We start from the raw sequence: 18,537 nt of genomic DNA, 5'->3' as shown, positions 1-18,537 counted from the left end.
TTTTCTTTTATTACAGGAAAAAAAATCTAGCCTATTTTATCCTTCTGCCTGAGCAGAGTGATACGTTTCTTTCTCAGTTTTAAGACTGGGAGTAGTGTTTTGTTTTTATCAAATAAAGGAATAAAATCTACTTGCCTTGCTGAGATCACATGCTGAGATTTAGGTTTTGAGTGATAGGTTCAGGGGTGTTTTTTACTTATGCACATAATAGATTATATTATATGTACCAAATATCTTATTTAAAAAAACCCAAAATCTAGACATGAGCCCATTGGTACTTCCCAGAAAGCAGCTCTGGCTTGACTGCTTGCTCACCTGTGGAACTTTGAGTGCTATAGTGTCTTATTGGGGCAGGTGGTCCTTGGAGGCACTGGCCTCCTTCAAGTTGAGTAAGGGACTAAAATAGTTTGAGGACCAAGGTCTCTGTTAACTAGACAACAATGTTTAGGGTGTGTGTGTGTGTATATGAGTGAGTGTGAGTGTGAGGAAGATTGGCTCCGAGCTAACATCTGTTGCCAGTCTTCCTCTTTTTTTTGCTTGAGGAAGATTGCCACTGAGCTATCATCTCTACCAATCTTTCTCTATTTTGTATGTGGGACACTGCCACAGCATGGCTTGATGAACCATGTGTAGGTCTGCACCTGGGATCCAAATCTGCAATCCCTGGGCCAAAGTAGAGTGCATGACCTTAACCACTAAGGAGTTTCTTTGGGGCGCTGGCCCGTGGCAAAGTAGTTAAGTTCATGTGCTCCGCTTCGGTGGCCCAGTGTTTCGCTGGTTCAGATCCTGGGCACAGATATCGTACCACTCATCAGGCCATGCTGAGGTGGTGTCCCACATAGCAGAACCAGAAGGTCCTACAACTAGAATGTACCACTATATACTGGGGGGACTTTGGGGAGAAGAAAAATAAAAGAAAGGAAGATTGGCAACAGATGTTAGCTCAGCTGCCAATCTTAAAAAAAAAAAAAGAAAGTGTTTCTTTGGAAATTCTTTGATGCGCCCAGGTTTGTTTTCTTGAACCGCACCAGTGAAGTAGAAGGAGCGTAGACTGACAAAGTTGCCATGTGAGTTGAGTGACTGAGAGTGCTTTGTTTTCTTTTTTTGTCTAGTGTTTATTTTTCTTTGAGTTATAAGAGCAATGTATGCCTAGTGTGAAAAGCCCTTGGGTTTTCAAAGGGCTACATGTATACTTACTTTTTCCTGTATGAGTATGTGATGGTTAACTTATAAAACTTTGACTTTTCAACCAACAGATGCATTTTAAGAGACCTGGAGTGAGTGGGTGCTCCTGATTGAATGTTGGACAGCAGCAGATTCTGTACCTGGAATGTGTAATTTAGTTGAGCTGTAGAGTTGGAACTCTTTAGAAGAAGGATTTTAAGATTTTTTTTTTTCCTGTTAATAGGACGAGCTTAGTATGGAATGTCTGAACCTTACTCTGTAAAATCAGCATCCTCCCTGGATATCTGAAGTGTTTTGGGCTTCCTTGACTCCTTGAGGGACAAGTTGAGTGCAGAGTTCCAGAATGTGAGGAGGATGAGGGTACAGGCCCAAGTTCTGAGTGGGGAGTAATTGTCCTAAAGACAAAAATTGGGTAGAGCTTCCAGGTGATGAAGGCACTGTATTTTATGATTCTGTGTTTGGGGAGAGCTGCCTCCGGGTTCCCAGTGGAGAAGGCTCCAGGTGATTTCCAGATAGTGGAGGCATTTGGTCTCTGACCTTTGTGTTAGAGTAGGGTGAGAGTAGAGCTGTTGGCTGTTCTCAGATAAGAAAATGACATGATACCACCAGAGGGAAGCTGAAAATAAAGCTCTAAATACTCACTCTAAATCCTCTGATAAGCTAGAGGGGAAGCAGAGCCCACAGGGCTGTTCCCAGCCCAAGGGTGGTCCCCAGGCAGTGCAGAACAGGCAGTCCAGAGGAGGCAACTGTTCAGGAGCTGAATCTCAGTAGAACAGAAGAAACCCCACTGTGGAAGCAAGTCCATTTCTATTGCAGGCACTCTTGTCATTGTGGGGGGGTTATTGACCTTGGCAGTTTTATTTCAGATTTGGATCTGGGATGCAGAAAGCAAGACTCCCAGTGGTGTACATAGTGATGTTCATGTTTCTTAGCTAGCCTCCTCATGTAGAGTGTCTGAAGCACAGAAACATTATAATCATAAGAGATTATGGGTGACTGGATTAAGATTATTTATATTTTGTATGTTTATATTTAAAATGTTTACTCTGTGTGAGATCCTTTTCTAAGTGCTTTACATGCGTTAGCTCACTTAATCTATGTTTTTAATTGGAAAAAGTTAAACAAAGGAATTTGATCTAGGAAGTGTTTAAGATTAAATACTGACTATTAAGCAGCCTTACAGGACAGGCTAGTATATGGACCATGAAGGACCTATCAACTGGCACTCAGTGGGCAGGCCCTGTCAGTGCTAGGTTTCAGTTATTCATTCATTCATTCAGCAGATGTTTTTGAGTCACTGTCATGTCCTGGGCACTGTGCTAGGCCCCAGAGAGGGATCTGGTTATAGATGAGACAGATATGGGCCCTACCTCTGCCCCGACCACGCAAAAGAGGGAGGAGAAGTGAAGATTATTTCCCCTCTAGGTATTTTTCTGAAGAAAGTGTCGTTTGGAGAGGCTGAAGGTCCTGCCTCTGGCAAGTGATCGTGGGCAGTTGGTGTGCCTCTGATTCATCATAAGAGGGAGTGGGGAGCTAGGCCCATCTCAGAGGGTGATGTGAGCGATCAGGGAGAGGACCTTGGAGAGCCTGGTAGGCAGTTCTACATTATATTCAAAGCCAAACACGTTTGGTCACACACAGATGTGTCTGTGACATATTGAGCCATTTCCTGGCCCTGCTGCCATGCCTTAGGTGATCCTGGTGGGGCCTGTGAGATCTGGTTTCAGGGACTGGTCAAAGTGAACCTTGGGAGCCCTTTGGTTTGGTGATGATTTGGATAAGGGTGTGTGGAGGGCTTTAGGGGATAACTGAGGAAGCTTCAGGAAGAGGTGGGCGGGGGATTAGAGAAAGTGAACTTTGGAAAGGGGAGAGAGGGAGAAGATAGCTCACATTGAGTGGAGGAACGTTGCTGCGTTTGCTCTGTTAATCTCCAAATTGGCTGGAGGAGGTAGGAGGCAAGGGGTTACTGTCTGGGCACAGCCAGTGGTGAGCACTAGAGACCACTGTGGGGTGAAGTCGGCTAGCAGTAGGGTTTGTAGATGGGTACAGAGACTCTGGCTAGCCCTGAGATGATGGAGTTATGTCAGCATAGATAGAGCCAGAACAGAAACTGAGGCAGTGAGGTTGGACTAGCCCAGAGTTGAGGAATGGTGGAGCTTGAAAGACAGTTCTGGTGTACTTTACCAGGGGAGCAAGTTAAAGTCCTTCAGGGTGTGGGAGTCAGGAAAATCTGCAGCGGAGGGAGCAAGGACTGGAGGGGACATGTTGGAATTTTGGGGTACCCTATTAAAAAACCACACACACCTTTACTCTATCCCTGGGAACCAGTTGAGAGATGGATAAAGGGACCGTGCAGGTGGCTACAATAACGGCTTAATAACCAGTGGGGCTATTGGAGATGGTAGGATCTGGGTGAGAAGCCACTGGGGGGTAATGCTGAACCTCAGAATTAGAGATACTCACCCGGTTGCCTGTGGGGCCATCCTCTCTGTTCACCCTTCCTAGTGGGGTTCTCTTTCTGCATGTGCTGCTTTGGCAAGTCTCCTCGCTCTTCCAGGGCTGGTTTTATGTTTGCTTCATCTTATTTTTTTTAAATATATTTTTAAACTTTACTAGTATAAAATAAAACAAAAATAGAGAAAACAAGACCCACCCCCCCAAAAAAAGTATAGCTTGGTGAATTATAAGGTCAAGAAATAAAGCTTTGCTGGCCCCAGCAGAGATGTCTCCATAGGCCCCATCCCTGCCACAGGCCCCTGTCCTCCCTTCCAAAGGTGACCCCCAGTCTGTCTGTGTGTATTCATTTCCTCTTCATGGTTTTATCTCCCACATGTGTATCTTATGCACTGTGGTTTAATTTTGTCCATTTTTAAAACTTTGGGGGCCGGCCCCATGGCTGAGAGGTGAGTTTGCGTGCTCTGCTGCGGTGTCCCAGAGTTTCACTGGTTCGGATCCTGGGCTTGGACATGGCACCGCTCGTCAGGCCGTGCTGAGGCAGCGTCCCACATGCCACAACTAGAAGGACCCACAACTAAAAATATACACCTATGTACCCGGGGGCTTTGGGAGAAAAAGAAAAAACAAAATATTTAAAACTTGGTATATCTTTTAGGTCTCTTTAATCTACAGTTTCCCTCTCTTTCCCTTTTCCTTATGATTATTTGCTGAAGAAACTGGGCCCTTAGACTTGTGGAGTCCAGTCTAGATAGTCCAGATTTAGCAGATTGTGTCTCAGGGTACGGTTCAACATGCTCTTCTCTGAATTTCCTGTGAATCAGCAGCTGGATCCTAAGGCTTGATCAGCTTCAGGTTCGGTCCCTTTGGCAAGGCTGGGGTGGTTTGGGTCTTTCCTCAGGAGTGCTACTTTTCTCTTGTCCCACGCTTTGCTCATAGGAGGTACCTAGAGCACCACTTTTATGGGAGGACGATGGGGCTCAGAAGAGGCCAGGCCCAGCTCAGCTTCCCTGGCTCTGTAGTCCTTGTCAAGCCAGTCTTTCCAGCATGAGTGTGACAGAGTATTGCAAGAGGAAAACCCTGGGCATCTTCTCTGGCCTAATTTACCAAGATGGGTTCACAACACTGTCGCCTTCTTAGGCCCCCTCTTCTTTCTTCCCGTTGCGCTTTCCTAACTCTCAGCTCCCCTGCCTTTCGTTGTCTGTCCCCCATCTTGTCCCTTTTCTTCAGCTTTCCTCTCTTTCTTTCTCCCTCTGTTTATAGAGGGTTCGGAAGGGGAAACGGTTGTTCGGGCTTAGGAGAGGGATTCTCATCCTGCTTGATTGCTCACTCTCTGGGAGACTGTGGAATCCTCGGTTTACCTGTCTGTAAAATGAAGGTCTTGATCCTGATAAATGGTTGCCTCAAACTCAGTCCTATGAATATTCTGTTTTACAGATTTTCTCTGTGTTTGAAAACTATTTTAGAGGATTTCCCTGCTTCTCCGTGCAGGGCCAGCACCAGCAGAAGGATATGGAGAAATGGATATGGCTTAGAGAGCAGCCAGAATCTCGTCTCTCCCTGTATCTGTGCTATCAGGCCGGGTAGGCTGGGTGAATAGTGGAAGGCTCTGTGGGCTGTGGTCATGGCCTCACCTGCTGGTCTCAAGCTCTGGATACAGAGACTTACCTTACAGGATAGAGAAGTGTCAGCTGCCATTGCTGCTACCATGCTGGCAAGTGGCTGAAGATGTGGGCAACTACCTGGAGGACTAGGGAGTGTTGCTTCAGTATGAGAGTAGGCTCAGGCTCCAGACCCAGGAACTTGTCAGCTGGTCCTGGCTTTCTTGTGTGCAGGCCCCATCCAGCTTACCCAGAATTGGATGGGCAGCCCAAGCCTGTATCTGGTGTGAGGGCGACTCTGTGCTCACCTCAGAGACAGAGCTGCTATCTGATCAACTGTTGCTGTGAGGATGTGGAGGTAAAGGGCTGTGCTCTTGACTGGCCTGTACTTTGTATATCTTGAGCCCATTGTCCTTCAGGTGGGAATTGCCCCTGAGAGGAGGTGTCATGTGATGTACCAGGATTTATCTGGCCTTTCCCTAGTGCTGGGACACTTTAACATATGCCTGTGTTCTTTTTGTTTGTTTTGCTATTTCACACCTTTAAAATTTCATTTATTTTATACTTAAATAATTTTGAGGCCAAGTAAATTCAGATTTTTGCATCCTGTGTGTGTACCAAGGTTGCTTAGGCTTAAGGAGGTAGACCAGGTTTAGTTTTCTTTTGAGTTTTTTGTTTCAACTTTTCTGAGGGTTCCCCTTCTGGGTCAAGAATGTAAGGAATTTCAGAGTCAGGGAGGCATGGGCTGTGCTGGAGGAAGGGCTGGAGAGGCTGCCGGGCCCTGCTTAGGAGCTTCCTGTAGGAGTGTGTCTCCGGCGGCCAGCAGCAGGCCTGGCGGTGAGGGGAGAGCTCAGTCTTCTATATGAGCAATCTATACCACTACATGTAAATGTGAATTAATCAGAATTTGGTAAGGTCAAGACCACACCCATAGCTAGTTGCTGAGGTGGTGGAGCAGGAGTTATAGCCATGTTTTCTGGTGTTGGCTGCTCTGCTGTTCTTTGGTGTTTGTGGATCAGCTAGCAGTGAAGGTCCTTAGAGGGAGTCCCTGCTTTTACCTCAGGTGTTGGCAGGTAGCAGGCTCAACCAAAATTATCCCAGGCCAGAGCTCACTTTTCTCCTTGTTCAGGCTTTGAATTTCTACTCTTTTATAGATAAAGATGTTTCACTGGATCTCTTGGTAACTAGTAGTGTTTGATTTTTTTTTTTGATGTCACTATTTTTAAAAAATTGAAGCATAATTTACATGTAGCAAAATGCATAAATGATAAATGTACAGCTCAACCCATTTTTATGAATGTGTATACCTCTCAGATCCAGATGTAGAACATTTCTGGAAGTTTCTGTTGTGCCGTTCCCAATCAGCATCTCCCCAAAGGTAACTACTCTTCTGACCTCTGTCCTTGAGCTTAGTTTTGCTGCTCTTGACCTTCATGTAAGTGGAATGACTGAGTGTATGTACTCTCTTTTGTCTGTCTTTTCTTATTGAACATTTGGTCTCTACATCTGTGTGGTTCTATATAGCAGTTCTCTTTTATTGTTATATAGTATTTCACATATGAATATACCACAATTTACTGCTTTTCCTATTGGTGGAATTTAAGTTGTTTCCAGTTTTTGACTCGTGAATACTACTGATATGAATGCTCTTGCCCTTGTCTTCTGGGTATATACTTAAGAGTGAATTGCTGAATATATTTGATGTTTTACTTACTGGGAATTTTATTTTTATGGCTCTTGTTGTGTTTCATTTTTGAACTTTTTATTATGGAGAATTTTAAGTATACTGAAAGACAGAATAGTACAATGAATCTTGTATACCTATCACCAGCCCCAACAACCATCAACCAGTGGCCAGTCTTGCCCCATTCACACTCCCAACCATTGCCCCACCTCCACCACATTATCTTGAAGCAAATATCAAGACGTCTTGTCATCCATCAATAGTTCAGTATGTATCTCTAGACGATACCATAACCACATCTGCTGAAGGCCTTCACGTTCCTTCTCCTGGTTCTGATGTTCTTTGGAGTTTCGTATCATGGTCCTCATGGTGGAGTGTGGCTCCCAGTCCCTGTTACTCCTCATCTTGGTGGAGTTGCCTGGGTCAGCTGGTTTTTCCAGGCAGCCTTTGAACCAGGAATTAGCATGGTATAGAGTTGGGAGGGTCGTCTTAGGACTTTGGAATGTTAGTCACTGTTGTGGGCATCACTTTTAGTTGGGTTAATTTTTCACATGCACAAGTTAGGCTGATCTAAGAGAAAGATGAGAACTGGACTGGTGAGTACTTCTGTGCTTAGGTACATGACTGCCTTCCCAAATGGCTGCACTGGCCTGGGACAGGTGATTCTTTCCCCAACGTCCCAAGAATCTGGAGGGTGTGACCTCCAGGATGATGGGCTTCAGCTCCCCCCTCTTTTGAAGGGCAACAGGCAGCAAACTTAGATTTGGAAATATGATTTAGAAAAGGTTGGTCTTTTTCAGAGCAGTGAGACTACAGTATGAAGATTAGACTTGAGAGCTCAGAAATACTCTAGCTTCCCTCTCCTGTCCTTGTGCTTAGCACTTGTAGCTCTCTTCCCTCTGCCCTGCCCCAGAATTGTTCTGTGGTAGTCCAGGAGCTGCCCTGGTCCAGAGGAAGCAAAAATAGGAGCAAAGAGCATCACAGATACCTTATTAGCCCATAAATTCTCCATAGAAGTTTTTCTCTGAGGTAGTCAAATTTGACTGGAAAAACATAGCAACATGTTTTGATTCATTAGTCGTCTAGATGTTCACCCTCCCATATTCTCCTGCTGGCTAATAACTATGATGAAGTACCATTACTTTCAGCTTGAATTTATGACACCTGCTGCCCACCATGCCCATTAATCAAGCAATGTGAGAGGGGCAAACTGTTATTTTATGCTGTTTCAACCTGTCCCACCTTCCTTCCTCTTCCATCTCATGTTATTAATGAAGGAGTTTGGCAATAACTCAATTTTAGTGAAAGTAAGGGAAAAACTCACTCATATCTTTAAGTGGGAATTTAAATTCAAGGGCATTTTGCCAATGTCTATCAATTCTAATGTGTATAACCTTTGACCCAGCAGTTCCGCATTTAGGATTTTATCCTCAAATTTCCTTCCAGAAGAATGCAAGGATGAGAGTGAGAGAATGTCTTTCAGAGCAAAACACATTGGGATACTTAGATGCTTAAATGTGCCACGACAGGGCTGGCCCAGTGGCTGAGTGGTGAAAGTTCCTCGTGCTTTGCTTTGGTGGCCCAGGTTTGTGGGTTCAGATCCTGGGTAAGGTGGGTATGGACCTGCTCCACGTGTCAGCCATGCTGTGGAGGCATCCCACATACAAAAGTAAAGGAGGACTGGCACAGATGTTAGTTCAGGGCTAATCTTCCTCAAGCAAAAGAAAAAAAATGAGGAAGATTGGCAGTGGATGTTGGCTCAGGGCAAATTTTCCTCACCAAAAAATTAAATAAAGAAATAAATAAATGTGCCACAAAAAGCAGGAGCAAGTGAAGAGGTGGATCCATCTGCTGGGGCTGAGCTCTCCCAGTTCTAGTAAATTTTAAAAAGGAAGAATTATGAAGTGTATGATTCCATTTGAGTTTTAAGAATGAAATAAAAAGAGTCGTACTTCTTTATGTGTGTGGATACATTAAGTGTGTCATTTGTGGAGAGCTGTAGAAGAAACCCAGCTTGCTCACATGAGGAACTGGGAAGGAAACCTACTTTTAGCTTGTGCCCTAGTGTGTTATTGGAATTTGTTTTACCTTCCTGTGAGTTACTTTTTTTTTTCCCTGAAGATTTGCCCTGAGCTTACATCTGTTGCCAGTCTTCCTCTTTTTGCTTGAGAAAGATTTTGCTTGAGAAAGAATCTTCCTCTGTTTTTTGTATGTGGGTCACTGCCACAGCATGGCTGCTGACAAGTGATGTAGGTCTGCTCCCAGAACTGAATCCAGGCTGCTGAAGCGGAGTGTGCCAAACTTAACCACTAGGCCAGGGGGCTGGCCTCCTGTGAATTACTTTTATTGCATTAAGTCTAAAGGTAAGGACAAGACAACTAGTGGTGTCATTGTGAGGCTGGTTGTGCATTTTCTGAATCATGACCAGGAATTGTTACTGGGGAGTCTAATAACTGGGAAAAACTGGATTCAGCTTGTCCAGATCTTTCATTTAGCTCTGGGACCTATGAAGTTGGTGATGGTCTGGTTGGCGAAGGCTCCTATGAAGGGAAGATGAAACTGTTTTTGTTTGTGTGTGTGTGAGGAAGATTGGCCCTGAGCTAACATCTGTCGCCAATCCTCCTCTTCTTGCTTGAGGAAGATTGTTGCTGAGCTAACATCTGTGGCAATCTTCCTGTATTTTTTATGTGGGATGCTGCCACAGTGTGGCTTGACAAGCGGTGCTAGGTCCATGCTCAGGATCCGAACCTGTGAACCCTGGGCCACTGAAGCTGAACGCACAAAGTTAACCACTATGCCACCGGGCTGGCCAAGATGAAACTATTTTTAATTTTAAGCAAACATAGCCCAATGTAGTAATTTCAAGTCCCAGTGTAACATTTTCTTCTATTATAACCCAAGTATTTTAAAACAAATAAACAAAGTCCTTTTTTGTATATTTTTTGTTTGTAGTGCTTCTGGAGGAAAATGCATTTGAATTTCCCCTCAGAAACTTAGAGGGCTTGGAGGTCTTCCTGGTGGGCTCTGTGTTTTGAATTATGCATTCTGGAGATTTCCTGCCTGGAACCTGGAATGCTATTGGACAAAGTTGCTGGGTGTGAGGTAAATGGTGGGGTTAGGGTTACATAGGCTGTCACGGTTTACAGAGCTCATTTGCTGACTTTGCCTCACAACTGTTGATGACTATCCCTGCTTCGCCAGGGAGGAACTAAGGTCCTGAGAGGGGAGGTAGACCGTGCTCCACATTCCTTTTTCTTACCACTTATTTTCTTTCCATTTCATATACCTTGTATTTTTATAATTTGTAATTTTTTTTTTAAAGATTTTATTTTTCCTTTTTCTCCCCAAAGCCCCCGGTACATAGTTGCATATCTTTAGTTGTGGGTCCTTCTAGTTGTGGCATGTGGGATGCTGCCTCAGCATGGCTTGATGAGCAGTGCCATGTCCACGCCCAGGATCCGAACCGGCAAAACCCTGGGCTGCCGAAGTTGAGCGTGTGAACTTAACCACTCGGCCACGGGGCTGGCCCCGCTAGTTCTTGGTATTTGTTATAAGTGGAACAAATGAACACATGATATTTGCAGAGTAAGATGGACTTTAGCAACAAAATAAAAGAAGGCCTTGCCTGCTCAAAAAGAATTTATTTCTATTTAATTGGTAGGGAAATTATCAGAACCACTGAGCTGATTTCTAAAGAGGAAGGATATACCTCGGGCCAGCCTGGTGGCGCAGTGGTTAAGTTCGCACGTTCTGCTTGCGGCCCAGGGTTCGCTGGTTCGGATCCCGGGTGCAGACATGGCACCACTCATCAAGCCATGCTATGGCAGGCATCCCACATATAAAGTAGAGGAAGATGGGCACGGATGTTAGCTCAGGGCCAGTCTTCCTCAGCAAAAAGAGGAGGATTGGCAGCAGATGTTAGCTCGGGGCTGATCTTCCTCAAAAAAAAAGGATATACCTGAATATTGATGCCAGGGACCCTTGCCTCGGGCAGTGAACTGCCTGAAACCCAGCTCCATAAAGCCCAGTACCCATGACTCTGTTGTCAGAGCTTTGAAGTAATGGGACAGTGTCCTTCGAGGCAATGGAGCAGATGTGCTTTGGTGTTTAAGGTGGTCTTTGACATAGTTCTCCCGTAGGTGGGTGTCATTGTCATGGGAAGACTTGGACTGACCTCTGTCCTCCCTGTGCCGTCATTAGACTTTGGGCAAATCAAGTCTGGCCCCTGCTCTCACTATTCTGAGAATTTATTGAAGAAGGAAAGGTATAATCGAGGGCTGAGTTGGGCAAATTTCCCGAGGAAGCTGCATTTAGGGGACAGAAACCTGGAGGGTGAGAGGGAGTTAGAAAAAAACTCCATTTAACAAATGCTTATGAGTACTTTTTGTTTGTGCCAGGCAGTGAGTGTGGACCTGATCCATGGGCAGCTGTCATGAGCTGCCTGGAATGCGAGAGCCATGTGATGGCAGTTGTGGCTCAAGCAAGTTAATCTGGTGAACTGGGCTTCAAGACCTGGGTCTGCCTCTTACTTGGTGTGGACCTCAGTTTTTTCATGTCATAAAAGAGATATAAGCTTTTCACCAGGGTCACTGTGCTATCCAGGGTGACATGCCAATCTTAAGGCATTGCAGCATCCAGAACGTGATGCTCCTCATTATGGCAGTTCAGTGCAGGGTAAACCATAGTCATTGCAAGAGGCAGTCTTTTTTTTTTTTTGTCCTGAGGAGATTGGCCCTGAGCTAACATCTGTTGCCAATCTTCCTCTTTTTTTTTTCTCCCCAAAGCCACAGTGCATAGTTGTATATGTATCCTAGTTGTAGGTCATTCTGGTTTCACTATGTGGGATGCTGCCACACCATGGCTTGATGAGCAGTACTTAGGTCCATGCCCAGGATCCGAACCAGTGAACCCTGGGCCACCGAAATAGAAGGGGCAAATTTAACCACTCTGCCACAGGGCTGACCCCAAGAGGCAGTCTTTACAGAGTACTTCGTGCAGGCACTGGCCTGAGTGGCTAACGTATCACTTTCAGTTCATCCTGACAGTGGCTATGTGAGGTCAGTGTCAGCATGGTCCCCATTCCACTGATGAGAAAACGGGCTCAAACAGCACGTGGAGGCTAACTTCAGGTACTGGGGCTCATGCCACAGAAGCAGAGTGGAGCCAGGGACTGCTGCAGCCTTTGTGACCCTTGAGGACGGGTGGAGCCAGGTATACAGGAGGGAGAACAACTCTAATACCACTCCCGGGTGTTCCATGAGGTGCCAATGCTGCCTCTGAGCAGCATTGATATGTTTTGTGAGGGGGCAAAGATATTTGGGAGAAACTTTTCAGAGGATGTGGAATTATGGGTCTGAGGCTTCAGTGAGAATTTCAATGCAGGAGTCCTTGCCCTAGTGAGGATTGTTCAGGTGTGTTGGGTCAAGAGTAACTCTGCATTTTCTGAGCCCTTTTCCTCAGCTGCACCAGTTTTCAATTCCTTCAGTACCTGCTTTCCATGTGGTCTGGGCCCCAAACCATACTATCTTACCTCCGGTTCTGTTTCATAGCTGCTGTGTTTTTAGAGCATAGTCTCTAGTCTTTAGGACTAGGCTCCCCATCCTCTCCTGAGAGACTGCCCTTCCTTCACCATTCCAGGAGTACTTTTCCTTCTATCCAACTCTAAGAACAAGCGTTTTCATTTTTGTAGTGTTCATTTGTGAAGAGATTGAAACACAGATGGAATGGAGTTGGAATTAAAGAACCCATAGGGGAAAGTAGCGTGGTGTCTGATACTGAGTAGATAGTCAAAATATCAAGGAAATGTAATTCCTATTGTGTGTTTCTTTGTTAGTTCAAGTTGTTTGTGGAAAAAGAAAAGTAGTTATTGCAGAAGCGAATAGTAGGTGTTTCTGTGATACTTATCCAGTGTTTTTTATCCAAAGAGTGAAACACCAAGTATCATTATCTAATTTGCCATTTGCCCAAGTTATCTCTGTTCATGTTGTTGATTATTATTGTATCTGGTGTTATTTCATTCCATATTTGCCTAGAAAGCAAGGTTTCTGAGAACAGACTTAGATTTATAAAATAATTATTAAAAGAAATCCTATTGGCCAAAAAAATTGCTCTTGCTCCATTGCACGTGCTGTCACTCTGCTCTCTGGAGTGCTAGGACCTCTGATAGTCACTGACCTCTTGCCTGTCTCATATCCAGAGGACAGCCATACCTGAGGTTGTGTTGGGCAGGAGCACCGCTTTCCTGTTTAGGGATAGATGAAGTTAGAACATGTTCATTCTCCGTCAGAATGTTTTGCAAGTGCTTCCCTTAAAGCCTACTCTGTCCAGGCCAATAATTGCTGAGCACTAACCACTTATAGGCCTTGGTGCCCAGGTGCTACACTCAGTGCTATGGAGTCATCCAAGAGGACGTGAGCCATGAGAAAGTAACCAGTACCAGACACATGCACACTGGTCCTGTGTAAGATGCTTGCTGAGTCTTAGATGTTCATGGAAGTTGAGGCCCTGTTACTTCCTTGGCCCTGTGGTCAGTGTCAAATTCAATACTTAGTAGTTAGTCTATAAAAGCAAAAGATAGCTGAGATGCCTGGATGCATTGCAAGTGATCTGAAAAAAAGATTTGCAAACTTTAAATTAGCTGCCTTTGGATTAGCTGCGTTGTTTACAGGGTCAACCCTCTGAGAAGCTGCTTAAGTTTGCAGCTGCACTACTCCTTGGGGTGTGAGAGGTGGAAACTCTGGTGTCAAGAGATGACTTCCTGCTTCTTAGCGCTTCTGTAAGTAAAGAGCTTAAATGACTTTCTGAGGTGTCTGTGGTTTGTGAGTTTATAAAGAACTTGATTAAAAAACAAAAACAAAACTCCAGTTCTGTAGATAAATGCTTCTGATAACTGGTGAATTTGCTATATTTTTAGTTCTTTGTCCCAGAGAAATCTGGATTTTCCTTTAATTGTTTGCTGAATATAGCAAGTAATACTCTATGGCTGGCAGAGGACTGGAGGGCTGCTCCCTCCCTTGAGATAAGAAGCATTTCTGAGGCGCCCATGGCTCCATGTTTGCTCCCCCTCCAGTTCTGAGGCAGGTTGATGGGTGGAACACCTCCTTGGGTTGTAGCCAAGAGTGAGATCCCGGAAGGGACCCTACAGAGGGATCTATAGAGAGAGTGAGGACTACGGTTTTTGTGGCCATTTTTCTCAACCAGTTAAAAAATATGTCAAGGTCAGAATGTCTTGGCTGCCTTAGGATGAGCAATTTGGCAAAGCTGTAGAGGGCACTCTCCCCAGAACTTGTTGGTTTCTGCCCTGACTTGTCTCTGCATCTCCTGTACTCCCCCTATACAGAAGGGATACTCTCTCTGTATCCCTTGATACCGAAATCTTATCAAGGGATAACTAGGTGAAGGGACAAGTGTAGGGAGAGAGGCCAAATCCTGTTTATCAATCAAACCAGGGCAGTTTAGTCTGAGAAGACAGAATCATAGCTCCATCTAGTTTACTCACGTTCTGTCTTTTGCCTGTGACCTCTCTGCCTTTTCTTCTTACTGACCATTTAGTTCTGAGAGAGAGGGCAGTAGCTATCCCCATGGCTTTGTAAGGGACCAGCCTATTGGGAGGACTATGTTGCCATGAAATCCCTCACAGTGTCATCTTTATCCCTGCATGAGATAAATGCAAGGAGGAGGTTCCTGACTCTTGTTTATGTCTGTTCTTAAGACCACAGAACCTTTAAGATTCGTTGGACTGGTATACAAGAAGACGACATAAAATAAATTTTCCATTTACAAAAGAGATCCTTTAAGTAGTTAGCTCCCAGCATAAACGATTTACATGGAGACTGGGAAGGGCAGAGTACCTATGTACTCATGTTAGAAGCCAGTTGAAGATTCATGGGAAATGAAGATAAAGTATCTGAAGAATTAAGCTGTGGGCTGGTGGGATCTCTGTCCTCTTGGACTGTGAAGTCCATCTGTGCCTGACAGTGGTCTAGGTTGGAGATTAAGGAGATCCTAGCTCTGTTTGGAAGAAGTAAACAACACCTTTCATGTATCAGTACGTTCTGGCCACCACTGAAAAGTATGTTGTAGCTGCTACTTTCTCCCCACTACTTGGGAATATGTAAATTATGGCTGCACCCTTTTGATAAGACGGACAGTCTCTTGCTTTTGTCCTTCCCTTATCCCTTTTTGCTTTTAACTTTTAATCCTTGGGTTCCAAAATGCAGGAATTAATTTCCAAATAATTACTACTGAGTGGAAACCCACTTTTTCCTTTGTGCTAAGGGAATGATCAAAGCCTGCAGAAGGAGGTAGAGGCAGTGGGATGTGAGGTCAAGGGGGTCTTCAAGTATTTTTTCAGTTGTATTAAACTGGGTGTAAATCCATCTTACTTGGTGTAGAGGTGCCTGAACTGGACACATTTCTCTAAATCTGTCCTGTGGTCCAAGGAGCACCCTAGCATCCTCTGCTGAGGAAGGCCAGCAATGCAGGAGCTGACGGGATCTGGCCCAGGAACTTTGCCTTCACTAGTTCGCTGAGAACTGTGCTCTCAGATGCCACTCCAGGCAAGCCTGATTTCAAAGTTGGGCATGGCAGGCATCCTTGTTCTGTACAGCATTGGCCTTGCCCACTGCTTTGCCTGATTGTAGAGTGGCTGTGGCTGTGCAGAACAGGGGTTCCAAAAGTCCGTAAGGCCATCTTTTGGCTGTTTTGCTCCAGCCTTTAGAAGCATACCCCTAAAACCTACTGGAGAAATTTGTAATTATTTAGATTTTGTAGCTGTGGCAAAGCTGAGGTAGGTAGAAGGGCCGATTAGAGCCGCGTGTGGGAGGGAAGAAATTCTGCTAGCAAGACAGTCTGAGCAAAGGGAGTAAGTGCTAGTTGTGTCTTGTCCTTTTATAAGCAAAGTTTGTTGATTTGGCAATTTCTGGCATGGTTGAAATGTTGATGGGCGAGCCTTAAGAATGTGGCCCAAAACAGGTCACAACTTTAAACACTGAAGGTTGAGGTATTTGCCTGGATAAACATTTGGTACAGTGGCATCTTACAGTGAAGGTACAAGGACTCCCAGTCAACAGGGGCCAGAATACCCCTGTTTGGCTTCTGAGGCCTATATTGTGAGGCTGCTGGCAGTGCCAAGGGCTGTGGTAAGGGGGGACCTGAGTAGGGAGCTGGGGGTGGCTGGGGCTAGTCTGGTATTTCGCCTCACTCCTCTCTTTGGAGTCTGATTAGCCAATTAGGTCAGGAAGACCAGCAGTCAGCACATTTTTCTAAATGTAATTCATTGAAGTCAGATTAGCATTGAAGTCAGTTTTGAGCTATGGCACGTATTTTTAATCTGTTGTAGTAGAATGGAAAAGATATCAGATAGCTCAGGTTTTGACTTCAAAGTGTGAAATCAGGTGATTACTGCTTTTGTGCTTGGTGAATCATTTCGGGCATTTAGTGGGAACCCTTTACCTATACTCTCATGTCTGCCAAGGGCCTGCTTGGTGCTAGGCATCTATTGGAGGAGAGGGCAGAAGAGTGTATGCTGCCAAGACTGCTTCAGTGGACCTCTTCTCCTTCCTTTTCTCTCTGGCACCCCTCAGTATCCAGCCTTGACCTAGACAGACAGTGACCATCCTGCCCTCACAGTGTAGTCCCAACTCTACTCTTGTACTGAGATGAGGAGGGGGTTGGATAGCCAGGGGAAATTTAGGGAGTCAGAAGGCAACTTTTAGTTTCCAGTAAGTGACTACTTGGAAAATGCCTGTTTATAATATATAAGTACTTAGTTTATTACCTCTTGTGTTTTTGATATAGTAATATATGTAAATCTTAATTGAATATTTTTATATGAAATTTAGGAAGACTGCATGCATAGCAAATGAGGTTTCACACCTAGCACAGGGTAGGTAGTCTGTAAGTATGCACTGAAGTGTTAATTATTGTTGGGCTGTCTTGAGATAATTGTAATTTGCTTTAATTGAGTTCTTGGATGCCACGTGGGTAAGTAGATGTGGTAATTCATTCTCACTTGGATTCCGCTGAGTCTGGCCTCTCACCTCTTGCACTTATACCCCCACCCCACCTCCCAATCCAGCTGCTGCAGCCAAATGGACAGTTAGGCCTGGTCCTTGTCTTTGGGCTCAGTTTATCCTTTTCTGTCCTCAGTGCCCTACCTGGGCATCGGTGATTAAAAGGATGGTGATTAAAGGTCCAATGGACCTAAGCCACATAAGTGTTTTTTCTGAAGTCTAATTGATGTGACTCTTGAGTAATGTGGGCTTATTTTTTAATGTTTATTTATAATTGTGGTAAAATATATATATAACATAAAATTTACCATCTTAACCGTTAAAATTTTTTAAAAATTGTGGTAAAACACATATAACATAAAATTTACCATCTTAACTGTTTTTAAGTGTACAGTTCAGTAGTGAGTAATGTTTAACAGGAACATATGGAGTTCAGTGGAGTGTAGAAGGAACTGTTTTTCAGTGAGCTTTCTCACATAAGATGTTAAAAATCTACCCAGGTTGAAAACCACGGTCCAGTGGAGAATGGCCATTAAGCCCTGGGTTTTGAACCTTGTCTTTCTTCTCTTCCTCTAGGACATGTTTGCACCTGAGTGAGTTTGTACCCAGGTATTAAACCTTTGCTTCCTTCCTGCCTTTGTTGAAAAAGCCAAACCACCATCAGCAGAAACCACTGCCCTTCCTGGACCTCTCCTTTTGGTATCTGTGATAAGTGAGAATTTGCAAGAGTTTTCCAAGTGAGAAAAGTGTTCAAAGTAGCTTTCTGTTTGATACTGTTGTGTAGTGCTTGCTTTTCAGAGGTACTAGTTCTTTTCTCCCACATATTTTTACTTTTAAATCTCTTGCTGTGTGTGTGACCCTCGACTCCTTTGTTGGGTTCCCCAGCTCCCTGATGATGTCTTCATGGGCTGCCTCCACATCTCTGGTGAGATTCTCACAGGCAAGGCCAGGCAGGAATTTGCCTCATGTCAGGGGAACCTCGTCTGCCTCCTGAGCTGTGAGTGATTTTAGGGTGACACCTTCAATCTTTACCAGTGACTTAGCTCAACACCTTCCTCCTTTGAGGCCAAGGAGTTAAAAAGGCCTGTTTTTAACTCAAAGAGAGAAATCTGCCTGTCTTTTTGATATTTGGAGCCCAAATAAACAATGACTTCACACTATTGTTTTCCATTGTGTTGAGTACATCCTGTTGGCCATCAAATTGAACAATTTTAAACTGGTTAACCCTCTAGAAATCTTATATTAATGTTAGACTGACATTTAACATTTAATTTTAACTTCTGAGTGTCTAGCCTTTTGCTAGATGGAACCTAAAGTGGTTGTTTCAGTTAAGATTTTTGCTTTTGACTTTTCCAGATATTGCATTTTCCAGAACCATTTAAAACAGGGACATGTAATTTTATTATTTTAGCTTGGTTTTAAAAAGAAAATCTCATTTTCCTTAAATGTTTTAATTACCATGGCAAATGGTATCAATTTGACAATTTAAGTACTATTTTTAGGTAACATAACTAATTGAGAGTGGGGCTTCCTGGGAGTGGTGGGATGGGCTACCTCTGCCTCATTTTATGTGGTTTATAATGGGTTGAAGCTTACAACT

The 18,537-nt window shown here is 44.3% G+C and overlaps 1 protein-coding gene across 16 annotated transcripts in view; it reads left to right on the top strand.

Annotated features, from left to right (window-relative positions):
• DAG1 (dystroglycan 1) overlaps nucleotides 1–18,537 on the top strand; it is a 59,286-nt gene that overhangs the window by 9,709 nt on the left and 31,040 nt on the right. For 4 of the 16 annotated variants that reach the window (XM_070237604.1, XM_070237606.1, XM_070237608.1 and 1 more), the window contains exon 3: nucleotides 17,514–17,674. The exons of 8 other annotated variants lie outside the window; for them this stretch is intronic. The gene's annotated coding sequence lies outside the window, so the exon portion shown is untranslated. The remainder of the gene's footprint in view (nucleotides 1–17,513; nucleotides 17,675–18,537) is intronic. 4 more of the 16 variants (XM_070237603.1, XM_070237605.1, XM_070237607.1 and 1 more) reach the window with 1 other exon arrangement.

The sequence above is a fragment of the Equus caballus genome, chromosome 16 (genome assembly GCF_041296265.1).
Source record: "Equus caballus isolate H_3958 breed thoroughbred chromosome 16, TB-T2T, whole genome shotgun sequence".
Classification (NCBI taxonomy): Eukaryota; Metazoa; Chordata; class Mammalia; order Perissodactyla; family Equidae; genus Equus; species Equus caballus.
The sequence above is the reverse complement of the archived record's forward strand: the minus strand, read 5'-3'. Positions and strand labels throughout refer to the sequence as shown.